The 18,200-nt window shown below is 33.0% G+C and overlaps 2 long non-coding RNA genes across 2 annotated transcripts in view; one reads left to right on the forward strand and one right to left on the reverse strand.

Annotated features, from left to right (window-relative positions):
• Window positions 1-18,200, reverse strand: part of LOC142643032 (uncharacterized) — an 88,873-nt gene that overhangs the window by 11,031 nt on the left and 59,642 nt on the right. The gene's annotated exons all lie outside the window — the stretch shown is intronic.
• LOC142643030 (uncharacterized) overlaps window positions 1-18,200 on the forward strand; it is a 33,700-nt gene that overhangs the window by 10,982 nt on the left and 4,518 nt on the right. The window contains exons 10-17 of the long non-coding RNA XR_012845801.1: window positions 45-2,245; window positions 2,360-2,402; window positions 2,635-2,729; window positions 2,827-2,940; window positions 3,045-4,705; window positions 5,270-5,799; window positions 7,049-7,540; window positions 7,630-18,172. This is a non-coding gene — a long non-coding RNA (uncharacterized LOC142643030). The remainder of the gene's footprint in view (window positions 1-44; window positions 2,246-2,359; window positions 2,403-2,634; window positions 2,730-2,826; window positions 2,941-3,044; window positions 4,706-5,269; window positions 5,800-7,048; window positions 7,541-7,629; window positions 18,173-18,200) is intronic.

An 18,200-nucleotide genomic window follows, 5' to 3' on the forward strand; every position in this document is an offset into this window, starting at 1 on the left:
CTGGGTTTCGTTCAAGAAGCTGGTCACCGTTTTTTTTTTTGCAGAGGGAGACGGTATTGATTTATTGCTGTATTGTGTACGCCTCTTGTGGAAGAGAGTTTTCCTTTTAGAACAATATGGATTTATCTTCTATTGCAACTACTGCTATTCTGAGTTCATGTTAAAAATGTCAATTACAAGAAAATTTCTGTGTCTGTGGCAGGGTTTGATTTGGGTATGAGTTATAGGGATAGTTTTCTGCTTGTTTAATCCATTCTAATACTTGGCCTGTGACTGCTTTTGCTTTTGTGACTGCTTTTGTGACTGCTAGTAGGCTTTGGTTTTAAAGGGGACGATAAATTCTGGTTCACTCAGCAAGGGTTGAAACTTCCATTGCATCTCTTGTCTTGTTTAATATTTGGTAAAAAACTCTTATTGGTGTGTGGTTTCTGGGAAATACAAATCATAATCTTAGATTGATGCTGATTGATGTCACAGAAAGTGGGTGAGTAGATAGTGTTCTTAGTCTGGAGTATTCTGGATTCATATTTATCAACTGAGGTACATATGCTTTTTCAGAAGTTAGAGATGTTCGTTTTGTAGTTTTGTGTGGACAATTTTTTATGATTTTGATCTTGATATGTGTACAGCAGTCAAAATTGTAAAAAAAAAAAAAAAATTTATGTTATTCTATTGATTTCACGTTTGTTTTTTTTTTTTTTTTTTAGGTCTAATATACTATTCCCTACTGTACATACTCTATTCTATTTATCCTATAGATTTTGGTCCTCAGCAGTTATTTTAAGGTGTTCGCATCATAGTTATTTTGATAAAAGTTTGAAAGGTTTGCATCATAGATTTGATTACCAAGGAGCTAATTCATTGCATCATAGTTCGTAACCTTAGATTGTTGCTAATTAATTTTTTAGTTGTAGAAAGTGAGTGGGGTAGATACTGTCATTGTCCAACCAAGTCCATTTTCAGGCTGAAGCTTTTGCCATTTTGGACTCATATTTGTGCTCTGAATGACATGCTTCTGTATAAGTTGGTGATGTCTATTTTGCTGTTTTATGTGGACAATGTTTGATTATTTATCTTGATCTGTCTACAGGAGTGGAAACTGATTTGGACTTTATTGTATTTGAGCAGTCAAGTTTGTGTAGAAGTCTTAAATCTTTCTCAAACTGTAGACTACAACAATAAGAAAACTCATACTGTCTTGAATTTTACATTTTTCTTATAAGTCCTTTAATATAGTGTTCCAACTAATTGTGATATTATACCATTCCTTGTTCAATTTATTTATAGGTTTTGGCCCTCAATAGCTGTTTTAAGGCATTTGTTTTGGTGAAGTTGGCTTTCCTCGATCGATTTGGTTCGTGTCTATCAGAGCGCGACTCCTTATTGTTGGCTCGCTGATAGTTATGAGTTTTTAAAAGTTAAAATAACATTGTAAAAAAAATACTGGTGCCATTATGTGTATTTTAGGATCCATTTGTTTGGCTTTAACTAGTCCAAGCATTACTCTGCATTTTTGTTTTAGTTCCTTTTTCTAACTGCTATTTACATGCATTTATTACAACTTTTAAGAACCTAAGATCGTCAATTTTGTCATTGTGCAGTCATATAAGATAAGAGCTGCCAGCTTTTAGAATGGTTGTTTGAATGCCAGAAAAATATTAGATTTACCTTGTATGGAAGAGTTCTTCTATTCTTTATGAAGCTTTGCTATTGCAGGTGCATGTGAAAAAATCTCATTGGATTTTTTTTTTTTTTTTGGTGCTTGGCAGCTCAAGGCTTGTTGTTCCTGTTGGCAGCTTTAGTGATGGAGTTTAGTTTGGCGATAAGCAATTTTTTCTTTATTCTCTCCTCCAATCATATGATATTTTCCCTGTTTTTTTCTAATGTTGGGCAATATATGCTTTTTTTAGGATTTGGTTTCCTTGAGGATTATAAATTTCAGTCTCACTCAACATGGGTTCGAAAGTTACATTGAAATTCTTGTCCTTTTGTCCTGCTTTCTAGTTCAACTTTAGTCATTCTATTTTGGCAAGCTTATATCTTATTCGTATGTGGTAATACCTTTTATTAGTGTGGATAGTTCATGTGGTGATTTGCATGAGTTGGGCTTCTAATTTTCACCATAGTTAATATCGATTTATTGTCATTGGCAGATTGATAAGATAAGATCTGCATGCCTTAAAAATAGCTGTTCTCTAAATACAAGGGAAGTTTAGGTCTGTGCTTCCTTATACCTACTCTATAGGTTAGTTGGGTTTCAAAGTTATGTAGTTTTCTCTTGTATTGTTGGATCATGCTCTGGGATAGGAGGGTTTTAACGATTTTGTTACACCTTAATTAAGTTGTTTAATATGTGTAGGTATGGTATGTCTACTTGGTATGGAGATTGAAGAGGACCTAAGGCAATAATCTTTCTTTATCAGTTGATTTCACTGTTCTCTTCATAATAGCTGAATTTATCTGCTTGTGTGTTTTTTTACTTCGTTGGCCTGCAACTTCATTTTGTTAATTGAAGTCTTGCTATTTGTTGTCTATTTCATCATCAATGTCATTTTTGTTAGCTTACAACTAGAGGTTTATTATATCTTGCTATTTGTTGGTAGTCAGAATTTTTGAATCTTGATGTGTCTACAGATGGGGAAATTGTGATTTACAATCTTGATGTTTCTACAGCTGGGGAAATGTGATTTAGTTGCGCAACAAAATGCATAGAAGTCATGAATTTTTATGTGAGGATCTAAGGCAATAATTTCTTTTTATCAATTTATCTCGTCATTCCCTCCCCAACATGTGAAGATTAATGTTTCTTTTTGAATGTTTCTCTAGTTTGTGCTAAACAATGGAGTTTCATTAGGTCCTGCTATCTATAGCTAATTCAAAGACTTAAATCATGATGTGTCTACCAGTGGAAAAATTATGATTTACTTTTTCAGCAAGTTTGTAAGTCTTTCTATTATTGTTCTGTTTTGATTTCACGTTTTTTTACCCTTGAACGTTATCTTATCTCTTGTTCAATTTATTTCATGGACTTTGTTTCTTTGCAGATTTTTTAAGGCATTTATGTTGGATCGATGTCTGCTTTTCTAGATCAATTTGATCCTCTTTATTAGGAGCCCAAATATGTATATTGTCTCTTCCCTTGTTGTCTGGCAGGTTATTGTTTATTTTTTGGTAAATAGCCGAAGAACTTTTTATTAGGGAATAGCCAACCCAAGTACACTGGAAATGTACTATAGTGGCAGAAATTTGTAACCCAAATTACAATGATTGAGAAGAACCAGGAGGGACAAAGAAGTGCATGAAGGTAAAACTAGGCTCCATTCAAGGAGAGTATGGAAGAAAAAGGACTGGCAGGTTATTATGTGTTCCAAGTATTTAAAATTCAATTTGTAAATGAAAATTGCTGTCTTTAATAAACTCTAGCATTGCTTATCATGATTGTCCTGGTTCCTTTTTCTATTGCCATCAACTTGCACTCATGACAACTTTAGAACTTAAGATCATTTTTTTCTGTTGCAATCAGCTTTGGTCTATATTGTGAAAAATAAATAATAAATTGTATAGGTTTTAAAGTTATAACTTCTATGGATGTGGTTTGTATAGTTGGACTGTGTGGGGGTGATATTTTGGGGCTTATGGCTCCGTTGCCCCAATTCTTGTGTTTAGAAAATTTCATGCTGTTATCTACTTGGGTGGCAAAGTTTGATGGGGGACCTCAGGTAATAAGATCTCTTTGTCTTGATTTCATTATTTTTTTTTGCTTAATTTGAAGTTTTAAGTATTGGAGTAAGATATGTATGAGTTAGGAAAACAATTTGTTGGACTGGCATTGGGTTGATAACATGCTTCTATTGCAACTGTGTTTTAGTTTTTGCTTTTGATCCTAATACATTCTTAATTTCTTGCTTGACCCTAAGAGGTTTTTGGTTTTCTGTTTTTTATTTTTTATTTTTATATACACAGACATATATATATTCCTTTTGTTGTAATCTTTTTTTTTTTTTAAAAGACTAATTATTTTAATCTACATTTTTATTATTGGAGATTGGATGTCTTGCTTGTCTACTTCGTCAGTTTTTTTAATTTAAGTGGTGATGCATTTGTGGTACTTTAGCTAGGTTGATTTTGTTTGGTTGCTTCTTGATGAAACACGCTTTAGAGTAGTCCTGATCTTTATAAAAAAATTTATTTTTTCCTTTAGAAGTAAAATCTTATAATTTATAATTATCCTAAACTATGTAGCTGGAATTCTGATTATCAGTTTGCTCATGTAGGTCAACTTTCACGTAGCACTTGTACATTTGTCTTTTTGTCTTGTTTCTATTGATGTTTTCTTGCTTCTAGTGGAACCTGGTTATGTTGTGCTAGCAGCTCTGTTTCTAGTTTGGAGCATAATACGTGAAGTTTCCTTTCCCTTTTTGTTGGCCGTCCGGTAATTATGGGTCTAAAATTTAGAATTCTTTTCTTGTTCTCTTGATTTCACTTTCTGCACATACATCTTTTAATATATTGTTCCCTCAAATGGAATCCTTGTTCCTTGTTGCACCAAAATTCTGTAGAGATTGATTGATGTTGAATGTGGTTTAATTTGGGGCCATTTTATGTTTGCAAGGTCATCACTTATTTGAATGTGGTAATTTCTCTTATTGGTACGCTGCAGGTTGATTGATGTTAATCTTGTGGTTTCCCTGGTAGAATTCTTCAGGTTATTGGTTTTTCCTGTGATTGGCATTACTTTTTTGTAGAAATTCTGTGATTCAAATTCTTTTAATTTATGTATTTGGTTTTTGCATCATTATTTGTAAAAATGGTATGTTGATTGATTGATTTCCTGGTCATAGGAGTTTGAGTAGATGCCATCCCTGTCGAACCAAGACTTTCCCTCCTTTCCTTATAAAAAAACTGAAGTTTAAAATGGGGGAAACAAATAAAAGGATTACGATTAGAAATCTTCTTAAGAAAACCTTTTTTTTTCCTATAGATAATATCATGATGAAGCTGGTTATCGGTTTTTTTTTTTGGTTGAGAAATTGCAGAGGGAGAAGGTATTGATTTATTGCTTTATTGTGTATGCCTGTTGTGGATGAGAGTTTTCCTTTTAGAATTATATGGATTTATCTTCTATCACAACTAAACTACAAGAATTTTCTGTTCTCTCTAAATTATTTGTCGATAAACTTCTTTTATGTTATTTTAAAGAAGAATTATAGGGATAGTTTTCTGCTTGTTTTAATTCACTCTAATACTTGACCCATAACTGCTTTTCTAGGCTTTGGTCCTTGATAGCTGGTTGCTGATTGATGTCATAGAAAGTGGGTGAGAAGATACTGTTCTTAGTCTGAACTATTGTCGATTTATATTTAGCAACTGAGGTACATATGCTTTTTCAAAAGCTGGAGATGTCCGTTTTGTGGTTTTGTGAGGACAATTTTTTTTATAATCTTTTCGATGATCTTGATATGTATTTTAGTTTGGAGTTGGGCTTTATTCACTTTAACTGTAAAAATAGAACTCTTTACGTTATTCTGTTGATTTCAGTTTTTATTTTTATGAGTCTTTGAATATATTGTTCCCTACTATACATTCTCTATTCCATTTATGTTATAGATTTTGGTCTTCAGCAGCTGTTTTAAGGTGTTTGCATCATAGGTTATGATTACCAAGGAGCTAATTTGTTCAGAAAGGTTTGCATCATAGTTCGTGACCTTAGATTGTTGCTGATTGATGTCATAGAAAGTGGGTGAGAAGATAGTGTTCTTGGTAGTCTGAAGTATTCTGGATCCATATTTATCAACTGAGGTACATATGCTTTTTCCGAAGTTGGAGATGTTCGTTTTGTTGTGTTGTGAGGACAATTTTTTATTATTTTGATCTTGATATGTGTACAGCAGTCAAAATTGTAAGTAAAAAAAAATAAAAATCTCTAATGTTTTTCTATTGATGTCACGTTTTTTTAGTAAGTCTTTCAATATACTGTTCCCTACTATACATTCTCAATTCTATTTATTCTATAGATTTTGATCCTCAGCAGCTATTTTAAGATGTTTGCATCATAGGTTTCGATTACCAATGAGCTAATACCTTCAGAAAGGTCTACATCATAGTTGTAACCATAGATTGTTGCTAATTAATTTCTTAGTTGTAGAAAGTGATTGGGTAGACAGTGTCATTTTCACTCTGAAGTTTTTGCCATTTTGGACTCATATTTGAGCTAATGACATGCTTCTGTATAAGTGTATTTTATTGTTTTATGTGGACAATGTTTGATTATTTATCTTGATCTGTCTACAGGAGTGGAAACTGATTTGGACTTTCTTGTACTTGAGCAGTTGAGTTTGTGTAGAAGTCTTAAATCTTTCTCAAGCTTAAACTGTGTAGACTACAACAATAAGAAAACTCAATACTGTCTTGAATTTTACATTTTGCTTATAAGTTCTTTGATATAGTGTTCCCACTAACTTTGATATTATACTATTCCTTGTTCAATTTATTTATCGGTTTTTGTCCTTAATAGCTGTTTTAAGGCATTAGTTTTGGTGAAGTTGGCCTTCTTCAATCAATTTGGTTCTTGTCTATAGGAGCACGATTCCTTATTGTTGGCTCACTGGTAATTATGAGTTTTAAAAAGTTAAAATAACATTGTAAAAAAAAAATTGGTGCTTCCATTATGTGTATTTTAGGATCCATTTGTTCGGCTTAGGATCCATTTGTTCGGCTTTAACTAATCCCAGCATTACTTGGCATTTTTGTTCCAGTTCCATTTTCTAACTGCCATCTACATGCACTTATCGGCATTTTTGTACCAGTTCCATTTTCTAACTGCCATCTACATGTACTTATTTCAACTTTTAAGAACATAAGATTGTCTATTTTGTCATTGGGCAGTCATCTAAGATAAGAGCTGCCAGCTTTAAAAATGGTTGTTTGAATGCCAGAAAAATATAAGATTTACCTTGTATGGAAGAATTCTTCTTTTTGTTATGCAACTTTTGCAATTGTAGGTGCATTTGAAAAAATCTCATTGGAATTTTTTTTTGGTGCTTGGCAGCTTAAGGCTTGTTGTTCTTGTTGGCAGCTTAAGTGATGGAGTTTAGTTTGGCAATAAGCAATCTTTTCTTTCCCCCTTGTTTTCTTTATTCTCTCCTTTAATCATATGATATTTTCCCTATTGTTTTCTAATGTTGGGCAATATGTGCTTTTTTTTAGGATTTGGTTTCCTTGAGGATTATAAATTTCAGTCTCACTCAACGAGAGTTCGAAAGTTCCGTTGAAATTCTTGTCCTTTTGTCCTGGTTTCTGGTTCGACCTTAGTCATTCTATTTTGGCAAGCTTATATCTAATTCGTTTGTGGTAATACCTTTTATTAGTGTAGGTAGTTCCTGTGGTGATTTGCATGAGTTGGGCTTTGAATTTTCATCATAGTCAATATCGATTTATTGTTATTGGCAGCCATTATGAGATAAGATTTGGATGCCTTAAAAATAGCTGTTCTCTAAATACAAGGGAAGTTTAGAGCTGCTTCCTTATACCTACTCCATAGGTTAGTTGGTTGGGTTTCAAAGTCATGTAGTTTACTCTTGTATTGTTGTGATTTTGTTACCCCTAAATTAATCTGTTTAATATGTGTAGGTTTGGTATGTCTACTTGGGATGGAGTTTGATGAGGACCTAAGGCAATAATCTCTCTTGTTAGTTGATTTCACTATTCTCTTCATAATAGTTGAATGATAATGTTTCTGCTTGTATGTTTTTTTTAGTTCATCGGCCTGCGGCTTCATTTTGTTAATTGAAGTCTTGCTATTTGTTGGTAGACAGAATTCTTGAATCTTGATGTGTATGGCGAAATTTTGGTTTACAATCTGGATGTTTCTACTGCAGGGGAAATGGTAATTTTGTTGCGCAAAAGAGTGCATAGAATTCTTGAATTTTAATACGGGGACCTAAGGCAATAATCTCTTTTTGTCAATTTATCTCATCATTCTCTCCCCAACACATGAAGATTAATGTTTCTACTTGAATGTTTCTTTAGTTTGTGCTAAACACTGGAGTTTCATTATGTCTTGCTAGTTCAAAGACTTTGATCATGTTCTACCGGAGGAAAAGTTATGATTTACTTTTGCAGCAAGAGTGTGCACAAGTCTTTTGATTATCATTCTTTTTTGATTTCATGTTTTTTACCCTTGAACATGATCTTGTCCCTTGTTCAATTTATTTTTTGGACTTTGTTTCTTTGCAGATTTTTTATGGCATGTACGTTGGGTCGATGTGTTTGGATTAACTTGTGTCCATGGATTTTAATCATAACTATAATCTTGAATTGTTGCTGAGTATTTTGTAGCCATCAAAAGTGAGCAGATACTGTCGCATCTAGTCCGTTTTTAATCTTTGCTACAATCATAAGAATTATAGGGATAATATTTTTCTTGTTTAACTTCTTTCTAATACTTGGGCATGTGAATGCTTTTCTTAGGTGTTGGTTTTATAGAGGTTTTGAAACTTTCATTGCATTTCATTGTGGTAATGCGTCTTAATGGTGTCGGGCAGGTAGATTAACTGAGATTATGTCCTAAATATGGCTGTCGTGGGAAAGTAATTTTAATACATCTTTATCCTGTAGTGATGGGCATGAGGAGTGCTTTTTGGAATTAACTTATCTCTCCGGATTTGCATCATAATTGTAATCTTGAATTGTTGCTGATTTGATTTTGTAGTCATTGAAAATAAGAAGATACTTTTTACATCCTGCCTAATCCTTTGTTAGTCCGAAGGTTTTGCTATTTTGGACTCAAATTCACTAAACAACAATATTCTTCTTTATAAGCTGCCAATGTTTGTTTTGTAAATTTGTTAGGGTGATGTTTGGTGTTATTGATAACAATATGTCTACAGGAGGGGAAAATTGTGATTTGGACTATTTAACATACCTGAGCAGGAGTTTGTGCTATGTTGACTGCAACAATAAGCAATCTCTTCCCTTCTCTTGATTTCTCCTTTTGCTTATGAGTCTTTCAAAACATTGTTTGCCCAAACATGATGCTATTCAGTTTTTTGTTCAATTTATTTTACAGATTTTGGTGCTTGGCTGGTTGTTGCAGCAAAATTGACTTCTCTAAATCAATCTGGTATACTACTTGGGAAATAAATTTTGTTTGGCACCTAAGGCATTAATTAAGCTCTCTGTATCTCTCTATGCCATTATTCTTATCCTAAAGTTTGAAGATATAAATATTGGATTAAGATATTTTTGAGTGAGGAAAACAAATTGTAGGGCTGACATCACACTTTTCTTTGGTTTTCGCTATTAATTCATATTCCTGCTGTGTTTTTTATATTGATTATTGTTGTTTATAATAACCTTTTTGCCATTGTGTTTTAGATTATACTTTTGATCTTTATTCTCCTGTACCTACTTGCCTGACCTTTTTTCTTTCTTCAAATAATAATGTTGGTATATATATATATTAATTTTTTTTTTCTAGCTTAGAAATTGTGCTTCCCAAGCTGTGCGCTATTGGGGTTTATTTAATTCTAGGGGTGCTGAATTTGCTTGCGGTGGACCTAAGGTTGATTTGGGTTTTTTGCTTCTGAATGAGACATGCTTTTAAGTACTATTATTTAATTATTATTGCCCTGAACTGTGGTTAGGACTTTGTATTTTCCAGTTTGCTCATGTGGGAAGGCAATGCCAATTGCCACCAAGGGTGTGAGGTCCCTACATCTGTCTTCTTGTCTTGTTCCTGTTGATTTTTTTGGCTTTAAGGGGAACTGATCATCCACCATATCCAATTTAGTTTGCAACTTATTGTGTTTATGCAGGAAGCAGGTTATATATATGTATGTTTGTTTCTTGTGGTACTTTGCAGGTTACGGCGTGAAATCTCATTTGGCAATAGGCTTTCCTTTCCTCCCTTTTTATTTTATTTAATTTCTGTTACCATGATAAGAGTTTGAAGGATAGTTTTTTATTTTCTTAATTCTTTCTAATACTCGGGTTTGTGACTAGCTTTCGTAGGAGGATTATAATTCCAGTCTTGTTGAGTGAGGTGTTCAACTTCTATTGCAATTCTTGTTCCTTTTTCTTGATGGCTTATTTGAATTTTTGGTCATTCAGCATTTGCAACCTCAATAATGAATTCACAAGCTAATCTAGCAATGCCTCTTATTGGATTGGGGCAAGAATATTACTATGCGTGACTTGGATATGGTTGTAGAGGGAAAACAATACAGGTTCTGCTTTCTCTTCTCCTAGATTAGTTGGACTTTTGGGAATTACATGGAATTAACATTATATTTCTTAATTTGTGCCATATATTGTGAAATTGGATTGTTGCTAATTGATATCGCTGTCATCAAATATTTGGCAACAGAGATGACTGGGGTTTTTAGAGTTAGAATAATTTATTGGTTTCTACTGAAATATTGTGTAGTTGTTTATTAGTTGTTTTGCTTTCTTAGTGCATGACAAAAATCTATTCCTTATATGTCTGCAGGATTTTTTTGTTTTTGGTCCTTAAGTCTCTTGCAATCATAAGATCTATACAATTTTTGGCTTGTCTTAATTTTCTAATCATGTTCCTATAACTGCTTTTCTTAGGCTTTGGTTTTTCGGACTGCTATAATTTCAGTCTCACCTAGTGAGGATTTGAAATTTCCCTTGCAATTCTTGTTTTGTTTAATTTGAATATGGTAATGCCTCTTATTGTTGTGGGATAGGTAAAGACAGAGTTTGTGACCTTAAGATGGTTGCCGAGGGTAAATAATATAAATTTTTGCTTTATCTTGTCTTCATTTGCATGATTTGGGATTCCTTGGAATGACATGTATGGTAATGCCTCTTATTGTTTTGGGATAGGTAAAGACAGAGTTTGTGACCTTAAGATGGTTGCCGAGGGTAAATAATATAAATTTTTGCTTTATCTTGTCTTCATTTGCATGATTTGGGATTCCTTGGAATGACATGGATCTAACTTATGTCTTTAGGTTTGCATCATAGTTCTTTTGAATTTTTTTTGAAAGGTTTGCGTCATAGGTTACGATTACCAAGGAGCTAATTTGTTCAGAAAGTTTTGTATCATAGTTCGTAACCTTAGATTGTTGCTAATTAAATTCGTAGTTGTAGAAAGTGAGTGCGTATATACTATCATTGCTGAACCAAGTCCATATCCAGGCTGAAGTTTTTGCCATTCTGGACTCATATTTGAGCTCTAAAGTTTTTGCCATGCTTTTTTATAAGTTGGTGATGTCTATTTTGTTGTTTTATGTGGACAATGTTTGATTATTTTTATTTTGATCTGCCTATAGGATTGGAAACTGATTTGGACTTTCTTGTATTTGAGCTGGCAAGATTGTGTAGAAGTCTTAAATCTTTCTCGAACTTACACTGTGTAGACTACAACAATAAGAAATCTCACACTGTCTTGATTTTTCATTTTGCTTCTGAGTCCTTTAAGATAGTGTTCCCACTAACTGTGATGATTTACTATTCCTTGTTCAATTTATTTGTAGGTTTTGGTCCTCGATAGCTCTTTTGAGGCATTTGTTTTGGTGAAGTTGACTTTCCTCAATCGATTTGGTTCTTCTCTATTGGAGTACAATTCCACATTGTTGGCTGGCTGGTAATTATGAGTTTTAAAAGTCAAATTAACATTGTAAAAAAAAAAAAAAATGCTTGCATTATGTGTATTTTAGGCTTCATTTGTTTGGTTTTAACTAATCCCAGCGTTACTTGGCATTATTGTCCCTGATCCTTTTTCTAACTGCTGTCTACATGCACTTATTGCGGCTTTTAAGAACTTAAGATCATCAATTTTGTCATTAGGCAGTCATATAAGATAACAGCAGCCAGCTTTAAAAATGGTTGTTTGAATGCCAGAAAAATATAAGATTTATCCTGTATGGAAGAGTTATTCTATTTGTTATGCAACTTTTGCTATTGTAGGTGCATGTGAAAAAATCTCACTGGGAACATGTTTTGGTGCTTGGCAGCTTAAGGCTTGTTGTTGTTGTTGGCAGCTTAAGTGATGCAGTTTAGTCTGGTGATGAGCAATATTTTCTTTTCCCCTTTTGTTTATTGTCTCCTTCAATTATATGAATTATAAGCCACTAAAGGTTTGAGCTTTCTACGTCCGTTTGGTCATCCTGTGTTGGGAGTTTCATATCCAATTTGGTTTGCCACTTATTATCTTTCTACCGAATGCAGCATTTTTTTTTTAATTATTATTTTTGTGGTATGCAGCTTCAGCAGTGGAGTCTGATTTGGCAATAGGCTCTCTTTTCCTCCCTTTTTATGTTACTTCCTTTTCCTCTACTTCAATCATAAAAATTTGAATGATAATTTTTTCTAATGCCTTTCTAATAGGGTGTGTGAATGCTTTTCCTAGGAGAGTTACAAGTCTAGTCTCCTAAGTGAGGTTTTGAAACTTCTATTGTAATTTTTGTTCCTTTTACTTGCTGTCTCATTTAATTTTTGGTCATTTTGTGTTGGCAACCTCAATAATGAATACCCAGTTTAAGCCAGTGATGCCTCTTATTGGTGTGGAGCAGTAATATAGCCATGTGTGACCTGAGTTTGGTTGTAGAGGTAAAACAATACTGGTTTTGCTTTCTCTTCTCTTAGCAGTAGTTGGACTTTTTGGGAATTACATGGAATTTACTTTATATTTCTGGATTGGAGTCATAATTTGTTAAGTTGGATGATTGTTGATTCTTTTCCGTGTCACCAAATATGTGGCAACAGGGAGGAGCTTGGCTTTCAATGTTATAAGTACTTATCTTTATATTTGTTGGATTATACTTGTACCGAAATATAGTAGTTCATTTTATTCATTGTTTTGAAATTATTAGTGCATGTTAAAAATCTATTCCTCATAAATCTACAGGAACCAGTATTTTCTTTTTGGGTACTTAGCAGAAGTGGTTGAGTTTGATATAGTGATAAGCTCTCTTTTCGTCCTGCTTTCATCCCTCTCTTGCCATCATAAGAATTATACAATTTTTGGCTCTTTTAATTCTTTATAATATCTGGGCCTGCTTTTGTTAGGCTTAGCTTTTCTGGGCAGCCATAAATTCTATGTCCCACCTGGTGAGGGTTTGAAATTTCCCTGGCAATTATATTTCCTCTGTCCTGTCTTGTTTAATTTTTTTTTTCTCATTCAATCTGAATATGGTAATGCCTCTTATTGTTGTGGGGCAGGTAAATTATCAAAATTTTGTAGCCAATGTTTGCCGGGGAAAAATAATACAGGCTTTTGCTTTATCCTGTTATGATTTGCATGTGTTGGGCTTTGTAGGAACATGGATCAAATTTATCTCTAGAATTGCATTATAGTTTGTAACCTTAGATTGTTGCTGATTGCTTTCCTTGTCGTAGAAAGTGAGTGGGCAGATACTGTCAATATCAAATCAGGTTCATTTTCAGTCTGAAGTTTTTACTATTTCTGGTCTCATATTTGAGCACTGATTGACATGTTTCTTTATAAGCTGTAGATGTCAATCTTGTTGTTTTGTGTGGACAATGTTGATTATTTTAATCTTGATCTATCTACAGCAGGGGAAGTTGAGTTGGACTGGCTTGTACTTGAGCAGCTGAGTTTGTATAAAAGTCTTTACTTTTTTTTTTTGAACTTGGCTGCGTTGACTGCAACAATAAGAAAGCTCTTTTTTTTTTTTTTTTTTGGGTTCTTGAATTTCAAATTTCGTTTATAAGTCTTTAGTATAGTGTTCCCACTAACATGATACTATACTATTCCTTGTTCAATTTACTTATAGGTTTTGGTCCTTGACAGCTTTGTGAAGGCATTTGTTTCTGTGAAGTTGGCTTTTCTAGATCGATTTGGTTCTTGTCTGTCAGAGCACAATCCCTTATTGTTGGCTGGCTGGTAATGATAAGTTTAAAAATTCAATTAACATTGTAAACGAAAATTGGTGCTTGTATTGTGTGTTTTTCAGGCTTCATTTGTTTGGTTTTTATTAATTACAGAACAACTTAGGATTTTTGTCCTGGTTCCTTTCTCTATTGCTGTCTACTTGCACTTCTTACTACTTTTAAGAACCTAAGGTGTTCAATATCATCATTGGGCAGTCATATAAGATAAAAGCAGCCCGCTTCAAACATGGTTGTTTTGAATGTCATCAATTCTAGTCGTTTTTGCTACTTTTGCAATTTTGGGTCCATGTGAAAAATTCTAACCGGATTTTTTTTGGTGCCAGGCAGCTCAAGCAGTAGAGTTTGGTTTGGCGATAGGCTTCCTTTTTCCTCCCTTGTTTTCTTTATTCTATGCTACAATCAAATGAATTATAAGGATATTTTTCTAGTTGTTCTAATTCCTTCTAATACTTGGGACATGTATGCATTTCTTAGGATTTGGTTTCCTTGAGGATTATAAATTCCAGTCACACTCAATGAGGGTTTGAAACTTTCATTGTAATTCTTGTCCCCTTGACCTGCTGACTCATTTGATTTTTAGTCATTATGTTTTGGCAAGCTGATATATGATTTTTTTTGTAGTAGTTACATTTATTGGTGTGGGCAGATCATGTGCCGTGGTGATTGGCATGAGTTGGGCCTTCTGGGCATTACAAGAAGAATTTGTATCAAAATATGTATTCTTAAGGTTATTGCCGATTGATTTCCTCATCATAGAAAGTGAGTTGGCAGATCTTGTCAATATTGAGTTGTTATTCTGGACTCTGTACTATTTGGGCTCTGAGTAACACATTCGTCTTTATAAGCTGGTGATGATCTCTTTGTGGTTTTATGAACACAATTTTGATAATTTTTATTTTGATTGTTTACTGGAGGCAAAACTGATTTTGACTTACCTGCATTTATCTTGTAGAGATGAGTTCTTTGAAAGAAAGTTTTTATGGCAACTTCTGCAATTTTGAGTGTGTTAAAATCTCAATCCTAACATGTCTACAGGAAGCAGAATATTTTTGGACTTATGGAGGAAGTTAGATTCTGCAATAAGCTCTCTTTTCCTTCTGTTAGTGTCTGCCTCTGATTGTTTGAAACTTCCTTTGCAATTCTTTTCCTTTTGTAATGCAGTCTTGTTTAGTTTTGGTCATTCTGATTGGGACAACTCATCTCTTATTTGTATGGGTCAGGTAGATTGACAGTGATGGTGATCCAACTTTGGTTGTGAAGGTAGTATAATACTGGTTTTTGCTTTGCCCTGTGATTGGCAATAATTTGGCTTTTATAATATATCCGGTCTGCATGCTTTTAAGACTTGCTGTTCTCTGAATCCCTGAGAAGTGTGAGTATCTGCTTCCTTATGTACACTCTATAGGTGAGTTTGTATGGTCTCAAAGATATATGGTTTTCTCTTGCATTGTTGGATCGTGATGGATCCAAAAAAAGAAAAAAAAGAATTAGATGTATGGATCCAAAAAAAGAAAAAAGAAAAAAAGAATTAGATGTATAGACAAAGTAAATGTAAGTAAACTTAATAAATTTAATAGTATTTTATTTTTAGGACCCAATATATAAAGACTGTTAATATATCTATTTTATCTTCTTCTTTTTTAAGTGAAAGCAATAAAATTGTCTTTTTGAAAATAAAGACATATTGGGTATTTTGTGAAGTATTAACCTTCGAAGAAGGTTCCCATTAAATCACTTTTACTTTTCCCAATCCCATCTGTGATTGAGATTTATATGGCCTCTAGTATTCCTATTAAATCACTTTTCATTTCCTCCATTACTCTTCTTCAGTTCTTTACTTCTTCCTCGTCAGTGGGCCTTTGTGAACTCCCTTCCCATCATCCTTTCTTTTCTATTTTTTTCCTTTTCACTGTACTTCTCTCAGTGGTGGCGCCACATAGTGTTTAGGGGTTCAAATGAAGCCCCTGACTTTTGGATTTTTTATTTTTATTTTTATATATAATAATATTTTTAAAGTTTTTGTTTTGGCCACCCTAAATTGAAATTTTGAACCCCCTTAAATAAACCCAATAACAAATCAATCCAACACCAACATGTATCTTGGCTTCTCTATTTAAAAAAAAAAAAAACTGACCACAAACCAATTTAATGTAAAATCTGATAAAAAAAAAAAAAAAATAGCAAGCCTAACAACAAAAATTAGTAATTTGTTGATTTTAAATCTCAAGGAAAAAAAAATTAAGTAGGCAGTTAAGCGTAAACAGTAGGAAGTGAAGCCAATTTTTTTTTTTTTTTTTTTTTTAATGATTGTATTATTGCGTTGAAATTTTGATAGATTAATGTATAAGACAAAAAAAAATTATTCTTAATAAATTATATAAAATAATAAGTTGTCAAAATCAATTTGAATTGTTGAATAAAATAATTGAAAAGAGTTAAGACAAAAACTAATAAATAATAAATTAAAATATTCTAAGCAATAATAATTAAAGTTCACTTAATAATTGTAATTAATGACTTTTTATAATAGTAAGAAACAATTGATGATTTCCAAGATTAAATTTTAGCAACACTTCAACGTACTAATGAACAATATGGTCAATGAACTTATAGTCTATTCTTTATTCTCTAACTATATTATGGATAAATTTTTTATAAAGAAATCATGTATACTGCAAGATTCATCTCTCCCGCCTAAGATTTATGATTTAAAATAACTTGTGTTGACTTGAAAAATATTCATTTGAATCATAGATTGTGAAAAATCTCATCGTATCATCTTAATAATCAAGATGAAATAAGAAAATATTATTTACAAAGAGGTCATTGTCAACTTCATAAATTTGAATGACCCCTCTAAAAAAACATTTCTGGAGCTGCCATTGACTTCTCTCCCAACATTTTCAAGTATCAGTGTGTTTTTATTTTTTTATTTTTTATTTGGTCTCATAAAAAAATAGCACATGAAAAATATTCTAACTTTTCAACTTGCTGCAAAATATTCTCATCTTTCGACTCGCTGCTGTAAATCCAACAACTTTCCTTCCTGAGTAAATTATTCGTGTAGAAGAGCAAAACCTTAATTCAGAACTTCTAACACTGTTTTCGCAATTCGCAGTGAAAAAAATGGTTCAAAAGGTAAATATAAATTGAGGTTTTGAATGGAAGATGGCCGTTGTAGTTAATTTCACAACTACCTAGGATCACGTTGTTTCAGATTTCTATGAATTGGCTGAAAGAATTTTAGGCAGTGTTTAGTGATATAAGTTGGCACCGCTTAAGCATTTTTCTTTCAATAGGGAAGGAGTGCAATGCTTGATTTTTTAAATCCGGAAGACCCGAAAGGCAAAACCTTTCGCTTTTTATTCTGCGTTTTTTGACTGGTAACATGGCAGATTTCTAATTGGGTTTTTGTCCTACATGTCAGCACATCCTTATTGGTAGGGCCTTACTTTCTCTCATCTCCTACTATTATATATAGTATTTAATATGATATGATATGATTTTTAGTTTTTCAGCCTGCAATGCATTTCTTGGCATTGGTTTATGAAAGTAGTAGATAGATTTAAATTTTCTTCTTCATTTGACTAGTGGAGGTTTAAGTATTAGATTAAGGTATTTTTGAATTCCTATTCACCGGGTGACATTAGACTTTGATCATGCTTCTTGTTGGTATTGGACAGGTAGATTCCTCTTATTGGTGTGGGCAGGTAGATTGATGCCGACCCTTTTGTTGCCAAGGGAGAATTATATAGGTTATTGGTTTGTCCTGTAATTGCCATTAGTTGGGGTTTTCTGTGAACAAAATGCTTTTAACTTATGTATTTGAATTTTGCATCATTATTCATATTATATGTTGCTGATTGATTTCCAATTCAAAGAAAATGAGTGAGCAGATGCCATCAAGACTTCTTTATAAGTTGATGTTTATTTTGTGGTTGTGGCGACTGCTTTCCTAGCTCCTACAATTGTTTTGTATGTTGAAACAAAAATGTTTGATTATTTAAGCTTGATATGTATGCGGGAGGAGAAATTGTGATTTTGGCTTTCTTGTACTTGAGCAACAGAATTTTTGTAGAAGTCTTGCTTAAAAATGGTTCTTGAGCTGTGTAATTGAATGCGACAATTGAAAACTCCTTTTATTCTTTCTTCTTCGTTCTTCTCTTATAAATCTTTTGATATACTCTTCCTCAAATGTGTTTACTATTCCTTGTTGTTCAATTTGTTTTATAGATTTTGGTGCTAGGCTACTTTTCAAGGCATTTTTTGCAGCAAATTTGGCATCTAGGTCAGTTTGGTTCTCTTGTATAGGAGGA

Source organism: Castanea sativa, chromosome 7 (assembly GCF_040712315.1).
Source record: "Castanea sativa cultivar Marrone di Chiusa Pesio chromosome 7, ASM4071231v1".
In the NCBI taxonomy this organism is placed as follows: Eukaryota; Viridiplantae; Streptophyta; class Magnoliopsida; order Fagales; family Fagaceae; genus Castanea; species Castanea sativa.